Source organism: Symsagittifera roscoffensis, chromosome 4 (assembly GCF_963678635.1).
Source record: "Symsagittifera roscoffensis chromosome 4, txSymRosc1.1, whole genome shotgun sequence".
In the NCBI taxonomy this organism is placed as follows: domain Eukaryota; kingdom Metazoa; phylum Xenacoelomorpha; order Acoela; family Convolutidae; genus Symsagittifera; species Symsagittifera roscoffensis.
The window spans coordinates 72,917,335-72,934,913 of NC_087065.1; the positions used below are offsets into that span (position 1 = coordinate 72,917,335).

A 17,579-nucleotide genomic window follows, 5' to 3' on the forward strand; every position below is an offset into this window, starting at 1 on the left:
ACCTAATTTTGGCGGACTATTTCAAAACTCCTGTTTCATAAAAACAGGTATTATGAAAATGTATGCGATCGGGTCTTTTTATTTTTTTTGAGACGCCTTGAAAAATTTTCTTTTTTTTTCAAAAATTAAATTTTCTCAAAAAAAGTACCAATGGGAAATCCCCCCACTCCCCTGTGTGCTTGCATAATCTTCTAATCTCTTTTTAACTTACCCCAATTTCTACAGCCTTAGAAAAAGTATGGGTGCATTTTTTTACTTAAATATTTGGGTTTTCTTACGTTTTGTGTCTGAGATTTTGGGTTCAAGAGATAGAACAAGTTGGAATAGGAAACTACGTTGCGTAAGCGGTTGCGCCTAATTTTTACACAAAAAGTTATGACCTACGGAAAGACAAATTTACGAATTTTTTTAAACTTATCAATTTGTCTCGAAAACTACCTTCCCAAATGTTAAGTTTTCGTTTCAATCGAAAGGACGTGTTGTGGGCAGCTCCCCTGTAGAAGCGGTTACGCCCTAAAATTTTTAAATAGAAAATTATGGCACTCAGAAATGTCAAGTTTTCGATTTTTTGACCGATTTTTTTGTGGTTTTTATACTTTCTCAAAAACTACCCACCCAAATCTGAAAATTTAGTACCCTCCGTTTTAATCGAAAAGACGTGTTGCGAGAAGTTCTCCTGCTGAAGCGATTACGCCCAGAATTTTGCACAAAAAACCTAACCCTCGGAAAAGTCAAAGTTTTAATTTTTTGACCGTTTTTTGGAACGAAAACTACCTCCCCCCCCCCCAAATCTGAGATTGTGCTTTCAATGTAAAACACGAGATGCGGGGAGCTTCACAGTTCTAGCGGCTCAGTCCATTTTTTATTAGAAAATTGATGGCCCTCGGAAAAGTCATGCTCGTGACTTTTCGACCGTTTTTTTTCAAACTCTTTGACTGTTCTCGGAAACTACCCTCCAATGTCAGAGATTTTGGTTTCAATGAGTAGATTGGGTTGTGGGAAGCTCTCCGGCATGAGCGGCTATGCTCAAGTTTTTACAGCAAAAAAACTTAGGCCTGTGGAAAAGTCAAATTTTGTTTTTTGACAGTTTTCTTTCTTCAATTTTTTAATTTGTCTCGAAAATTTCGAAATTACCTAGTTCATCCCACATCAGTACAAAAAATTCAAAAATTATCAACCTCTATTTTTTGGAGCTGTGTTAAGAAGCAAAATCACTTTTTTGAGAGCTGACATTCGTGTATCTATCCCAATTGATAAAACTGGAAAAAGAAAGTGCTTGAAACTGGCCACGATAATTTTACAGAATCTCTGCCAGTAATGCAGTATCCAATTTCTGCAGTAATGCAGTATTTTCAAGAAAACAGGAAATAAATTGTCCTGAAAAGTGCAAAATCAAACCTACATTTTGCTCACTTTTGTTCTAAAGTGGTCTACGCTACAACCAAATTTAGGGAGTGCTATTAGTAATCCGAGGTAAGTAGCAGTAATTTACTGGATGATTAATTAGTAAACGAAACACCGAAACTACTTCAGTTCCCGGGCCGAGGTCCACGTCTCATGTTGCGACTGAGTGGCCGATTTTTTTTTGCTTGCATAAGCATAATACAGATGCAGATTGCAAAAAAAATCCAGTATATGTCGAGAAGCCCACGCCGATATATATAAACCGCCACGAGAAGACTTACACATGGTCTCAAGAAAAATTATGAGCTACTTTTTTGGGGCAACAGCAAATTCGTTACAACAAAAGTTGAAAGCTAAAAACCATTCAAATCAAGCATTCAACCGTCGTCATTTTATCACAAAATAATGGCAAACACAGTTGACTCTTTGACTCTTACCGGGAAGACCAATTGGAAATGACAAAAGTTACTTCAGTTTTTCTTCGGATCTTGGCAGGTGCGAATCTAGGTCGACTAAAGTAATTTTCCGAGCTCTCCCAAAACAATCAAAAGATCCTCTTATAGTCAAATTTTCTGCGGCGCAATCAAAATTTTGAAAGAACGGGCCAAAAAAGGCATTTTTAGTCATTTTTGGAAAATTATGACCCTCAAAATTAGTATATATTGGCGCCGAAGGCGCCTTTAGAAAATATTTAGATTCCATCGCCAAATATGGATATCTCAAAGTAGTACAGAGGAGAGACCCTTTGGGTTGGCAGGGGTTCGAATCCCTGAGGGAGGAAAGCATTCACCACAGACCCCCCCTTAAATCCGCCCCTGGATCTTGTTGATATGTCACTATCATTCAATAATCTCAGGTATAGATTGAATCCAATCCGTCTAACCATTAAAACGATCTTATCTTTTTCATCAGGCATCATTCTGTACTGTTCGAAACGAACAAGAACAATCACCAATTCTTTGACAATTTTTTTCCTTGGTTGCATTCATTGCTCTCCTTGGTCATTGGGTCCCCTGACATTGACGATGTATGTACCTTTTTATACACGCGCGTGGGCTCATACTTCGCCTGATTTGCTTACTCTCAAGCTTTTCAGATAATCAGTAACGAGTTTAAAGGGGAAGACACCCCTTACCCCTTAGAGCAATCGACCCCTGCCGACCCAATTGAGAGCAACTACGCGACAAAAAAAAAAACGCGTTTTTTGTCAACAATTTCTGAGAAGTGCATCCAAAAGATTTTAAATTTTCCTCATACCTATTTTTCAAATAATATTTACACTACCAAGTCTTGATTACCCCGATCGCTGAAACTGAAACTGTGGAGGAACTTCGTCTTCGGGTCTGTTTAAGTACCGTCTCTACCTTATTTTTATAATAGTAACTAAAACAATTTGTATGACGCCGTCAGTCGTTTGTTCATTTTTACCACTACAAAAAAAATCTATCGAAGTTAATTTTTTGTCATACAATGTTCTCTAGAAATGGTTTTTATAAGATGTTTCTGTTCTTTTATCATAGGGAACGACAACTTTTTTTGCTAATTTATTTCACAGTTCATAAAAAAAGTTACGTTCATAGCAAAAATCGATTTATGTTTAAGAATTTTAGTAAATTTCTACTATTGTCATCAAATTAAGAAATTATATAGTTCAGGAGTATTTTATTGGGGCCCAGATTTCAAGACGGGAAAGGGTCCTTTGTAGGGGGTAGTCTCATTGTGGAATAAAATTTACTGAAAAAATTTAAATGTGAACGAAAGATCTCAGCAAAATTTGACTACGCTGATCTTTTCTCCCGCCGCTTATTATGATTGAAACTATTTAAACTTAGTGAAAATTGAGCTTTATTTGTCTTTGAATTTTATAGAAATTAGTTTTTTCCAAAATGTTTTTTAATTGTAACATTTTTAAAATGAAATATCAAAAAGAAGAGGAATAAGTATGTACCTCGAATTCTTTGTTTCGTACGCGCAGTCTTTCTTCTGAAGCTTCCAATAAAACGAAAAGAAAATTTATAGTTTACTTTTTTGGAATCTGCCAACCCAAAATTTTTATTCTCGTAGCTCTTAGTTTGCTTAGATTGGCTGGAAAAATCTCCAATGCAGCATTAAATTTCGACCGAGTTTTAATCAGTGCTATCTTTTGTCCCCTTGGTGACTATGGGAAAATCCTTTGAGAAGGCTTTTTTTCCAATAGCTGTTTAGCTTAATGGAAATTTAAAACTTTCGTAGAAAAGGAGAAAGTGTTTTGCTTCGAAAAAAGCTTACTGTCAATTTTTTTTGCCTAACTGTCCTGTGATTTTGATCTTTCTAAATGAGCCGAAGTTTTTATACTCTCAATGTGTTCCTGGTGAACATTTGGTATCTCATTTGGTATCTTCTGTGCAGTCTGTTTTGTGATTTTGGCATTTATTTTGAGATTATTACAAAAAAACAATTGTCATTAAATTTTTCGAGCCAAAGAAAGCTCAAACGTTTCAGTTTTCGAATATTGTGGTGTTTCCCAAAATGAAACAAAACAAAAATTGGTAATTTTTCATCAAAGACCAAGGTAGTAAGAATGAAAAATAACATCGGATTGATGTTGTATAAAAGAGCAAGTATACAAGTGTTCAGCTGTTTTCACACAATTCATTAACATAGACAATTTTGCATATAGCTACCGAAATCAAAAATATGCCAATAGCTAATAGTCAAAATTGGGAAATCGTTGCGGTGATGGTGGTGGTGTTGATGGTAATTTTTCTGTAAAGGTCGCAGGAAAATTTGCGAAAGGGGAATTTTTAGGGACTTTACTCTAAAGTAAAAAAGACCTAAAGCTAATTTTTGATGAAAAATCCTCAAATCAGTTTCCCACCAGTCTCATTACTAAAACTTGCAAATGCAAATTGCCTGAGTTTTCTGGCAAAGAAAGTGGTCTTCATCGTAATTCGAGAAGTTAGACGTCGCTTTTTATTTCGATAACTCGAATTATACGTCGTCATATTTATTGCAGCCTGAAAAAAAAGCAGTAAGAGTGCTAGCAGCCTGATCAGCTAGCAGTCCAAAAAACGGTAAGGGTGGTCAATTCAAAAGAAAATTCTAGAAGCAAAGACATCGAAACACTATGAGCGTCACGGAGATGTTATAGAAGCTTGTGCTGCAGGGCTCAGACTATCTTCGAAGTACTTTATGCCATAAGTGTTCTTTCCATTCCTCAAGTTCGATCATCAACAGCAAAGAAAACTTTGACCCATCTCTCAGCAGCAACAAAAACCTATTTTCAGGTGAGAATTGAAACTTCTCGACAGTTTCAAAGGCATCTTTTGCCGTCGACAGCTTCAAATCCCGGCATTGTTGAACTTGAACTCCAAAATCAGTTTGAACCCTAATTTAGAAAAAGAAAATGAAACATGCTTAGTTTAAGGAGAGGTGTTACCATCAAACACAAAAATTACTTTTTTAAAATCAAAAGGGAAAATGATAATCAGATTAATTTAGCTGGACATTTGTTCCTTATTTATTTGGTATTTTGTCGTTTCATAATTTTTTTTTCACTGATCCTTCCTTGTTCAAATTATTGGAGGAAAGTGAGTTTTTCTATACTTAGATTTAGGTTAGAGATGTGCCTTTCTTACCGTGTGATATCCTGCATTAAGAAGCAGAAAGAAGTGCTCTTAATGTTTATTTTGTTTGTCTGGGAGCAGATGTGAAGCGGGAGTAAGCGCATCGAACAGCTTGCGGCAGGATCTCGATCTGTTTGATAGAAACGTCGAAGAGCTTACTTGAACTTTTTTAGTATTATCAATGATCCAACCGATACCATGAGAAAAAAGAGAAAAAGGTGACCACGTGTTCAATCAGCTCCATGCAGTGAGGTTTCCGTCGTTCGGTTTTTTCATAGTCGGAGTTTTAATCGACACCACAGCCTCATGGATTCTTCTCGAGCCTCCCTTCACGTTCTACAGTGTAAAAATGTTACTTTTCTCAATGCTCTGCAACAAAACTGGCACTAAATTCAGTCAATTTGCTCCACTTTTGAGACCAAAACGGCGCAGCTTCCATCTGATCTTGCTTTGATGCTAGAGATGGCGAGAACTCAATGCCATCCAGCACGAGCATTTCGTTCTACCATAGCAGATGTTGTTGATAGGTGCCGCAATGAGCAAGAATCTAATGCAATGTATATAATGATTATTTTCAGTCTGGTCGTTTGCTCGTGCAATAGGCTCTCGGGTTTTCGGCATGAAACACTTTCTTTCATGTTTTTCAAAAATTAGGACCTTGCTATTTGCTTTAGTTGACAATGAACTTTCAATCGGTAAATGCTTGTTAAAATTAAATGAATTAGATTTACAACAGAATTTAGCCTTAATTTTATTACTACAATCTCTCCAAAATCTACAAAAAAATACTAGACGTTTTTTGTCGATCTGCGAAAACATTAAAACGGTCAAATTGTGAAATAAAATTGATTTATTGATAATTTTTTACTCACATTATTAACTTTTTTTGTTTTTAAAACAGAAGCTGATAAAAAAACATTATCAAAACCAGCAATTTTGTTGGATGCTTAACAAAATTTTTAACTTTCATCTGGATTTTTGGAAAAAATCATCCGACCCACAAGTAGGGTGAATATGTTTAAAAACTTAACTTCCCAAAAAAATTTTCTCACGAATTGTATTTTACAAAACCAACCTAGCCCGTTTAGTTTGTTTAATCTCCAGTACATTTTCAACGGTCATTTTAAAATACGAAAAATCTAACATTGATTTTCCCCCATGTTCCATAAATCTTACCGTAAATTGATTGAAATTGCTTCTGAAACTGAAAATTTTTTTAAAAGGGCTTTAAAAAGTCTCCTGTGCTAGCTCTTGGATTTGTTACATCCATCCGAATGAGCCCGCACCAAGTTCAAGGAGAGCCAAGACTCTTTGAGAAAAAAGCAAGAAAAGGGGATTGAATTCCGAGCCTTGATATGCTGGATCCACCTATAAGAACGTTTATGCAAACAAAACCATATCCAGATATAAGTTTGCAGGATATAAAATTTTAAGATTTCAAAAGATGTATACATCGGTGCATCAGTCCAACTTGATATCTTTTTCCTGTCAACAAATAAAAAACCATTCTCATGAAAATGTTTTTATTCTGACCACTAATTTGTTTAACAAAAACAAATTCAAAAAAAAAATGTGACGGAAACAGGCCTAAAAACTTTTGTTTACAACCGACAGTTTGTGAATTTTCCAAAAAAATGCATTCTGGGACACGAAGCAAGTCGTAGTCCAACGGGTTCTAGAGGAATATCAGAATCCCCTTGATCAATGGTCTCTGCATTCTGTGCCAATAGAAATGCATTCGAGTAAGAAAACGATTGCTCTGGAGCTGGATTTGTAATCTTTCGGATACATTGAGTCGTGGAATTTGCTGGTCAAAATTTCCAATAGACGCTCTGCCTAGTCACGATCATATTCCTCCTGATTTTTCTACAACAAGGTTGAATTGAGGTCATGATCAGAGAAGAAATTTTCTGAGGGATTTTGTTGGTTGAAGGTATATCAGTTATCTTGTGTTTTTGACGCTACATAGTTGTCGTGTATGACAACACTTTTATGTTCAATTTCGGTTCGAAAAAGTTAAATAAATTTGATCAAAGATGTAGTTAGTTGGGTAGTTTTCATTGACTTTCTGGGAAATATCCGTACTGGTTGTCAAATTTAGGAATTCTTCGAGTGAACGTAGATACATGTGTTCTCATACTCATCTGTTGAAACATTTTCGCAATTGAATCACGTCTTTCAGTTCAGTAGATCATTGTTCTCTCCAGAGAAAAAAAATGACTTTGCTTTTGGTACTTGTCATAATATAAAGATGACTTGAATTTGAGTCAAATTTTTGTGTCTGAAATATCTGAGTAAGGTTATCTTCTCGAACAATGACCTTTTCTAAACAACCGAACAAACTAAAAGAACTAATTGTTGATGGAGGTCAAATAAGCAGTTATAACAGTAAAATAAGGCAGTTTCATTGATTTTGTGTGAAACTATACTTGCACTTTATGTCATTACAAGAGGCTAAACAAGATATCAACACCGTATGTGAAAACCAGGATCTTTGCTTTAAATTGATCAATAAATTGAAGAAGCTTCGAGCCAGAAGCACTCAATTTTTGGTTTTCAAGAAGCACGCAGGAAAATTGGCGTCAAAATTTAGTACCATGATTCATAGCGGTTGTGAAATTACTTACGAAAAATTTAAAAATCACTCGGAAATGAAAAATTTGAAAAACGGAGTTGAAAAAAAACTCCAGAGGTGCATATAGTTTTTCACACTTTTAATGAAAATAGTAGTAAAAACTTATCCTTATGAGTCAAGGAAAAAGTCTCCTGTGCTAGCTCTTGGATTTGTTACATCCATCCGAATGAGCCCGCACCAAGTTCAAGGACAGCCAAGACTCTTTGAGAAAAAAGCAAGAAAAGGGGATTGGATTCCGAGCCTTGATATGCTGGATCCACCTATAAGAACGTTTATGCAAACAAAACCATATCCAGATATAAGATAACAAGATATGAAATTTCAAGATTTCAAAAAATGTATCAGTCCAACTTGATATCTTTTTCCGGCGAACAAATAAAAAACCATTCTGATGAAAATGTTTTTATTCTGACCGCTAATTAGTTTTACAAAAAATATATATTTTTTAAAAAACGTAACGGAAACAGGCCTAAAAGCTTTTATTTACAACCGACAGTTTGTTAATTTTTCAATGAAATCAAAAAAAAATATTCTGGGACATGAAGCAGGTCGTAGTCCAACGGCTCCTGGAGGCATATCAGAATCCCCTTGATCAATGGTCTCTGCAGAAAACGATTGCTCTGGAGCTGGATTTGTAATCTTTCGGGTATATTGAGTCGTAGACGTTGCTGGTCAAAATTTCCAATAGACATCACGCTCTGCCTAGTCATGATCACTTTCGTCATGTTTTTTGTACAACAAGGTTGAATTGAAGTCATACTCAGAGAAAGCTAGAGAGGATTTTGTTGGTTGAAGGTATACCATTTATCTCGTGTTTTTGATGCTAAATAGAAAGTCATTTATGATACAACTCTTCTAAGTACATTTTAGGTTCGAAAAAGTTAAATAGTAAATTTGATCAAAGATGTAGTTGTGTAGTTTTCATTGACTTTCTGGGAAATGGGAAATATCCGTACTGGTTGTCAAACTTAGGAAACCTTCGAATGAAATTAGATACATGTCTTATCATCCTCTGCTGAAACATTTTCGCAATTGAATTGCGTCAGTCAGTGCAGTAGATCATCGTTCTCTCCAGACAAAAAAATTGACTTTGCCTCCATCAACAATTCATTCTTTTCGTTTGTTCGGTTGTTCAGAAAAGGTCATTGCTCGAGAAGATGACCTTACTCAGTTAATTCAGACACAAAAATTTATCTTAAAATCAAATCACCCTTCTATTATGACTAGTACCATAATAGAAAAATGACTTGAATTTAAGCTAAATTTTTGTGTCTGAATTAACTGAGTAAGGTCATCTTCTCGAGCAATGACCTTTTCTAAACAAACAAACAAACGAAAAGAACGAATTGTCGATGGAAGTCAGATAAGGAGTGATATCAGTAGAATAAGGCAGTTTCATTAATTTTTATGTGAAACTATAATTGTACTATATGTCATTACAAGATGCCAAACAAGATATCAACACCGTATGTGAAAACCACGATCTTTGCTTCGAATTGATCAATAAATTGAAGAGGCTTCGAGCCAGAAGCACTCAATTTTTAGTTGTCAAGAAGTACGCAGGAAATTTGGTATTTTGATTCATAGCGGTTGTGAAATCACTTACCAAAAACTTGAAAATCTCTCGGAACCAAAAAATTAAAAAAACAGGGTTGAAAACACCTCCAGATGTGCATATTGTTTCTCACACTTTTAATGAAATTGATACTAAAAACGTATCCTTTTAAGTCAGGGCGAAGAGCAAAAAAAATTAAGATAGCGGGTTTTAAATTGGACTGCACGATCCCAAACCTGTTAGCTGTGCTCAATCGTCCTCAAGATCTGCCACAAACTTTTGTGACATTCTCTTTAATTGAGGATACAGATGATGATTTTTGTGACACACCGGTACAATAACTACAAAGATGTACGAAAAAACTGTAGAAAAAAAAAGAACTTTTAAGTATCGATAAGGAAATAACCATTTGATAATTAATTCGATGGCTTCGCAGACAATTAATTGAAAATTGAAAAACCGACCAGAGAGCATTTTTACTCTCGATCGTTTCATAAAAGCAGTAACAAATTTAGGGGGCAGACATCCCTTCAGGTATTCGATCCCCTGCCGAACCAATTGAGGGGAACCGCGCACCGAAAAACTCAATTTTTTTGTCAAAATTTTCGACTAATCAAACGACTTTATTTAAGTTTTCCTGAAACATAATTTTTTCAATGTTTACATTATAAAATCTTTATTACACTGACCGCTGGAAGTGGGGAGGAACTTCGTCTTCGAGTTTGTATAAGTACCTTCTCTACCTTAATTTTATAAAAGTAATTAAAACAATTCGCATGACGACGCCAGTCGTTCGGTCGTTTTTACGATTCAAAAAAAAAAAAACAATCGAAGATAATTTTTTTGTTAAACAATGTTCACTAGAAATGGTTTTATAAGATGTTTCTGTTTTGCTATTATAGGGAACGACAACTTTTTTTGCTAATTTATTTTACAGTTCATGGAAGAGGTTACGTTCATGGCAAAAATCAATTTGTTTCTACTGTTTCTAGTAAATTTTTACTATTGATATCGATCTATGAAAATATGTAGTTCAGTAGTATTGTATCGGAGCCCAGATTCTAAGAAGGAAAGGGGTCCTTCATAGGGGTAGTCCCACAAAATCTACAAAAATCTAGGAAGAGTACCGTGGAAAATTTAAATGTGAAGGAAAGGGCTCAAAAAATTTTGACTACCCATATCTTTTCTCCCGCTGCTTATTTTGATTAAAAATATTTAAACGTCGTAAAAATTGAGCTTTTCTATGTCTTTAAATTTTATAGAAATCACTTCGTTCCAAAAGATTTCTTAATTGCAAACTTTTTGAATGAAATCTCAAAAAGAAGAGAAGTAGGTATGTATCTCGATTTATTTGTTTCGTACGCGCAGTCTTTCTTCTGAAGTTTCCAATAAAACGTAAATAAATTTTATAGCATACTATTTTGGAATCTGCCAACTCAAATTTTTTTTAATTTTCGTTGCTCTTGGTGTGCTTAGATTGGCTGGAAAAAGCCCCAATGCAGCCTTAAATTCTGGCCGAGTTTTGATCAGGGCCATCTTTGTCCTCTTGGTGACTATGGAAAAATCTTTCGTAAAGGCAAATTTTCCAATAGCGGTGTAGTTTAATGAAAATTGAAGACTTTTGAAGAAAAAGAGAAAGTGTTTCTGTTTGAAAAAAGCTACTGGCGAATATTTTCGCCTGACTGTCCTGTTATTTTGATCTTTATAAATGAGCCTAAATATTTATACTTTCAGTTTGTTCACAGTGAACACTTGGTATCCTAATGCTCGCCGCGCAGTCTGTTTTGTGATTTTGGCATTCATCGTTTTGTGATTTTGGCACACTTTCTGATCGTTACAAAAAAAAACATAATTGTTATTCAATTCTTCTAGCCACAAACTCAAATTTTGAATATTTTGGTGTTTCTCAAAGTAAACAAAACAAAATTGATAAATTGTCAAAAAAGGCCAGTGTAAAAAGAATTAAACACAACACCGGATTGATATTGTAAAAAAAGAGCAAGGTTACAAGTCTTCAACTGTTTACATACAATTTATTTATTAAGAAAAGTTTGCATATAGATGCATAAATCAGATATATGCCTACAGCTCCTAGGTGAAATTGAGGAATGGTTGCGGTGATGGTGGTGTGGTGGTGATGGTAATTTTTTCTGTAAAGGTTACAGGAAAATTTGCCAAAGAGGAACTTGTAGGGAACTTTACTCTACAGTAAAGAAGACCTAAAGCTAACTTTTGATGAAAAATCCTCAAATCAGTTTCCCACCAGTATCGTTACTAAAACTTGCAAATGCAAATTGCCTGAGTTTTCTGGCAAAGAAAGTGGTCTTCATCGTAATTCGAGAAGTTAGACGTCGCTTTTCATTTCGCTAACTCGATTTAGACGTCGTCAGTTTTATTGCAGCCAGAACAAAAGATCAGCCTGCAGTCCAAAATCTGGATGCAAAGACATTAATTAAGATCATTTATCCACGAGGGATAGGACCAATTTATCCACGAACCGCTGTTGTGCCCCTGCTTAAGAAATACATGCAATTTTTTTGTTTATTTGTCTGGGCTGGGTAATGTTGCCTCACCCTCAAGCAACGAGCACGGATCATGGTGGGCCTCAAACATCCGACCTTTCGATTGAGAGGCGGAGACGTAACCACTTCACCACTGCTCTCCTATGTTATAGAAGCTTGTGCTGCAGCGCTCAGATTAACTTCGAAGTACTTTATGTCGTATGTTTTCTCTCAGTTCCTCAAGATCACTCGTCAACAGCAAAGGAAATTTTGACCCATCTCTCAGCAGCAACAAAAGCCCAATTTCAGGTGAGCATTGAAACTTCTCGACAGTTTCAATGACATATTTTGCCGTCGACAGTTTCAAGTCCCGGCATCGTTGATCTTGAACACAGAAATTATTTAGCCCCTAATTTAGAGGAAAAAAATGAAACGTGCTTAGATCAACGAGACGTATTACAATTAAAAGAAGTAATTTTTCAAATTGAAAAAGGAAAGTGATAATCAGATTACGTTAACTAGGGATTAACCACTTTAATTGGACTTGTTCTGTATTTTTTTGGTATTTTGTCGTTTCGCATTTTTTTTCACTGCTCTTTTCTTGTACAAACTGGTGGTGGAAAGTGAGTTTTTCTATACTTAGATTTTGGTTAGAGATGTGCCTCTATTACCTTGTAATATCCTGCATTAAGGCGCAGAAAGAAATGCTCATAAGGTTTATTTTGTTTGTCTGGGAGCAGATGTTAAGAGGGAGTAAGCGCATCCAACAACTTGCGGCAGGATCACTATCTGTTGGATAAAAACGTCGCACAGCTTGTTTGAGCTTTTTAAGTATAATCAATGATCCAACCGTTGCCATGAAAAAAAAAGGAAAAAGTTGACCACGTGTTCAATCCTATGTCCATGCACTGAGGTGTCCGTCGTTCCGTTCTTTCATACTGGGAGTCTTACTCAAGCCATATCCTCATGGATTCTTCTGGGGCCTCCCTTCACGCTCGCCAGTGTGAAAATGTCACTTTTTCAATGTTCTGCAACAAAATCTGCATTGAATTCAGTCATTTTGCTCCACTTTTGAGACCAAAACCGCGCAGCTTCTATCTGATTTCACTTTGCTTTGGTGCCAGAGATGAGGAGAACTCAATGCCATCCCACACGAGCGTTTCAATTTTCCATATCAGATGTTGCTGATAGGTGCCGCAATGAGCAAGAATCTAATGCAATACATATAATGACTATTTTCAGTCTGGTCGTTTGCTCGTGCAATAGGCTCTCGGGTTTTCGGCATGAAACACTTTCTTTCATGTTTTTCAAAAGTTAGGACCTCGCTATTTTCTATAGTTGACAATGAACTTTCAATCGGTAAATGCTTGTTAAAATTAAATGAATTAGATTTACAACAGAATTTAGCATTAATTTTATTACTACAATCTCTCCAAATTCTTCAAAAAAATACTAGACGTTTTTTGTCGATCTGCGAAAATATTAAAACGGTCAAATTGTGAAACAAAACTGATTTCTTCATAAATTTTTACCCATTCTTTTAATGTTTTTGTTTTCAAATAAGAAGCTGATAATGAAAAACATTATCAAAACCAGCAATTTTGTTTGATGCTTAACAAAATTTTAAACTTTCATCTGGATTTTTGGAAAAAATCACCCAACCCACAAGTAGGGTGAATATGTTTAAAAACTTAACTTCCCAAAAAAATCTTCTCACACGAATTGTATTTTACAAAACCAACGTAGCCCGTTTAGTTTGTTTAATCTCAAGTACATTTTCAACGGTCGTTTTAAAATACGAAAAACCTAACATTGATTTTCCCCCATGTTCCATAAATCTTACCGTAAATTGATTGATATTGCTTCTGAAACTGAAAATTTTTTAAAAGGGCTTAAAAAAGTCTCCTGTGCTAGCTCTTGGATTTGTTACATCCATCCGAATGAGCCCGCACCAAATTCAAGGAGAGCCAAGACTCTTTGAGAAAAAAGCAAGAAAAGGGGATTGGATTCCGAGCCTTGATATGCTGGATCCACCTATAAGAACGTTTATGCAAACAAAACCATATCCAGATATAAGTTTGCAGGATATAAAATTTCAAGATTTCAAAAGATGTATACATCGGTGCATCAGTCCAACTTGATATCTTTTTCCTGTCAACAAATAAAAAACCATTCTCATGAAAATGTTTTTATTCTGATCACTAATTTGTTTAACAAAAACAAATTTTTTAGAAAAAAAAATGTGACGGAAACAGGCCTAAAACTTTTGTTTACAACCAACAGTTTGTGAATTTTCCAAAAAAAATGCATTCTGGGACACGAAGCAAGTCGTAGTCCAACGGGTTCTAGAGGAATATCAGAATCCGCTTGATCAATGGTTTCTGCATTCTGTGCCAATAGAAATGCATTCGAGTATGAAAACGATTGCTCTGGAGCTGGATTTGTAATCTTTCGGATACATTGAGTCGTGGAATTTGCTGGTCAAAATTTCCAATAGACGCTCTGCCTAGTCACGATCATATTCCTCCTGATTTTTCTACAACAAGGTTGAATTGAGGTCATTATCAGAGAAATTTTCTGAGGGATTTTGTTGGTTGAAGGTATATCAGTTATCTTGTGTTTTTGACGCTACATAGTTGTCGTGTATGACAACACTTTTATGTTCAATTTCGGTTCAAAAAAGTTAAATAAATTTGATCAAAGATGTAGTTAGTTGGGTAGTTTTCTTTATATAAATTTATATATACTTTCTGGGAAATATCCGTACTGGTTGTCAAATTTAGGATTTCTTCGAGTGAACGTAGACACATGTGTTCTCATACTCTGTTGAAACATTTTCGCAATTGAATCACGTCTTTCAGTTCAGTAGATCATTGTTCTCTCCAGAGAAAAAAATGACTTTGCTTTTGGTACTTGTCATAACTTGAATTTGAGTCAAATTTTTGTGTCTGAAATATCTGAGTAAGGTCATCTTCTCGAACAATGACCTTTTCTGAACAACCGAACAAACTAAAAGAACGAATTGTTGATGGAGGTCAATTAAGGAGTTATAACAGTAAAATAAGGCAGTTTCATTCATTTTTGTGTGAAAATATACTTGTACTTTATGTCCTTACAAGAGGCTAAACAAGATATCAACACCGTATGTGAAAACCAGGATCTTTGCTTTACATTGATCATTAAATCGAAGAAGTTTCGAGCCAGAAGCTCTCAGTTTTTGGTTTTCAAGAATCACGCATGTAAACTGGAGTCGAAATTTAGTCCTATGATTCATAGCGGTTGTGAAATTACTTACAAAAAACTTGAAAATCACTTGGAACCGAAAAGTTAAAAAACGGGATTGAAAGAAAAACTCCAGAGGTGCATATAGTTTCTCACACTTTTAATGAAAATGATAGTAAAAACGTATCCTTTTAAGGCAAGGCGAAAAAAAAACAAAAAAATTAAGATAGCAGTTTTTAAATTGGACTGCACGATGCCAAACCCGTTTGCTGTGGTCACACATCCTCAGTATCTGCCCCAAATTTTTTTGTTTGTCTTTCATATTTGACATTCTCTTTCACTTATGGAACGGATGCTGACTTTTGTGAAACACCCGTACAATAACTGCCAAGATGTACAAAATAAACTGTAGAAAAAGATGAACTTTAAAGTATCGACAAGTAAAAAACTAATTGATATCTAGTTTGATACTTTTGCAGACAATTAATCAAAAATTAAAACACTGAGCAAGGAGCATATTTGGGGAAGAACTGAAGCACTTCAGAAAGAAACGATTGAAAAATTTCGCTTTATTTTTTGCCTTAGATGAAATGAGAGATTGCCAATGAAATATTTCATTAAAACACTTTTAAAATGTATGCAATCTGATGTATGCCTTCTGATGTATGTCATCTGCACGTACTGATATTTAAAAAACTATAAACTGTATAAATTAATCAAGTAAAATCAGTTAGAATAAATTACGTACAGCGACTCTCATCATATTATGATCATTAGTAAATAAATTGAATCAGTTGATTGTACTGGTTTTATATTCAGTATTTGTTTACTTTGTAAAACTTGTACACGAACGGAAATTATCAATCTTTTACCTAGAGAATCTTCGAGCAAAATCACCCCTACCAGCAAAAAGCTACCAAATGGTTCCAAGTTTAAATCAAGAGGAAAGATGTAAGTACGCTGTCTCTGATTTATGGCTTCAAAAAATAGATTAAAATATGTAGAGCGGTTCAGAAACCTATTCAGTTGATTGTACTAGTTTTGTCAGTGGTTGATTCCTTTGGAAAAAAATGTCGTGGTTTTTGTACACGAAGAGAAAAATGCTCACTCTTCTACCTGGAGAAACTGCGAGCAAGCTTTGCCCATCTATTTTTCACAAAGCGCAAGCAACAAACAATTTCAGATAGGTTTGAAGAGGAAAGATAAAAAAAACAAGAAAGTATTTAAAGTTTCAATGCGGACTTGCATGAGAATTATATCGCGAAGTTTCCTGTTTAAAGATACTTCGAATAATTTGATTTGGTTTTGAAAATCTTTTATTGCTATACATTGTAACATTTGGTTTTTTTTGTAAAATTTTTGATGAAAAACGCAAGCAGTTAATCTGATCACTCTCAGAAAAAATTTATGTTTTGGTACAATTAACATTTGTCAAGATGTGAATCTATTTTATTCAACTGCTTTAGTTGAAAAATCGAAACAATTTTTCATGCTCTAGCTGAAGACACGAGTCCTCCTCCACTTTCAATTAGCAAGTTCCTAATTTGTTGGAAAATGTTGTGAGAAAATCTTGCGATCCTTTAGTGAAATTGCACACAAAAAAAACTTTTTCCCTCAAAGATCAGTGATTCTCAACCTCGTTGATTTGATTTTGACTCAATCCAGCTGAATAAACATAATCTCAATTTCTGTGCTTACATCAACGGATTGTCAGCAAAAAGAAACTGTGTAGTAAAGGCTTGTAACCTTTATGATAATCAATTTTATCTCTAGCAGTTTTGAAAATTTTGGCGACGAAAAGTTTTGCGTGTTTCGGAAACTTAAACTCCATTCAACAATAGTGAGATTAAAAAACGTTGGATGTTCGATTGAACGGGACAATGAATTTTCCATATAGATGAAAAATAGTGAAACAATCTGAGTGCCATGAACTCATATTAAAAAGTTTTGACAAAATGAAAATTTTGTATTGTCTTTTGTTGAAATCGAAGAACCAATAATTGGCCGAATGTTTCCGTACACAAGGATCTCACTCGACACAAATTATTTGCATTGGAAAGGCTTGATTACTTGATACCCAAGTTTGCTGCGATCATAATAATTGCTACTATCATCATTGGAGCGGGTTTTAGCAAGTAACGTGATTGTGCCGGGAGAGAGTTTTACCGTCAATAACTTCATCAGCTCTTCTTTCATTGCCAATATAGCTGATGGAAAACGTTCTAAAACTTTTGTGACACCTTTTTTGAGCATCATTGCCCGTTGCAAACTTGGTCTCTATGATGCTTTATGGGTAGTTTGTTGATACTTCTTGATACCAATCAGTGACAGTGTACTTTCATAAAGTACCTGAAAAAACCACTGAGCAAAAATTTATTTTTATATGTTTGCCGCATCTGTCTCATAAAATGTCAGGAGCGTAAAAGAGTAGACTTTTTTGAAGTTTTGCAGTTCCAAGGAGCTGTGAATCGGTTACCTTTTTAAGAAAACTTTAACTTTTTAGAAAACGTGCAAAACTTGTCTTTGCAACTCGGTTTCTACGAGGGAAACATCACTTTCATGTTTTACCACAGTAACTCATTGCTGTTCGTTTCTTTGAGATTTACATCTAGTTTTTGTCAACTCTTGCCTGACTGTTCCTCTCTAGATTTTTTCGC

General features: G+C 35.0%; 1 protein-coding gene across 1 annotated transcript in view; it reads left to right on the forward strand.

The window, feature by feature from the left end:
* Positions 1 to 17,579, forward strand: part of LOC134845014 (spliceosome-associated protein CWC27 homolog) — a 502,234-nt gene that overhangs the window by 179,059 nt on the left and 305,596 nt on the right. The gene's annotated exons all lie outside the window — the stretch shown is intronic.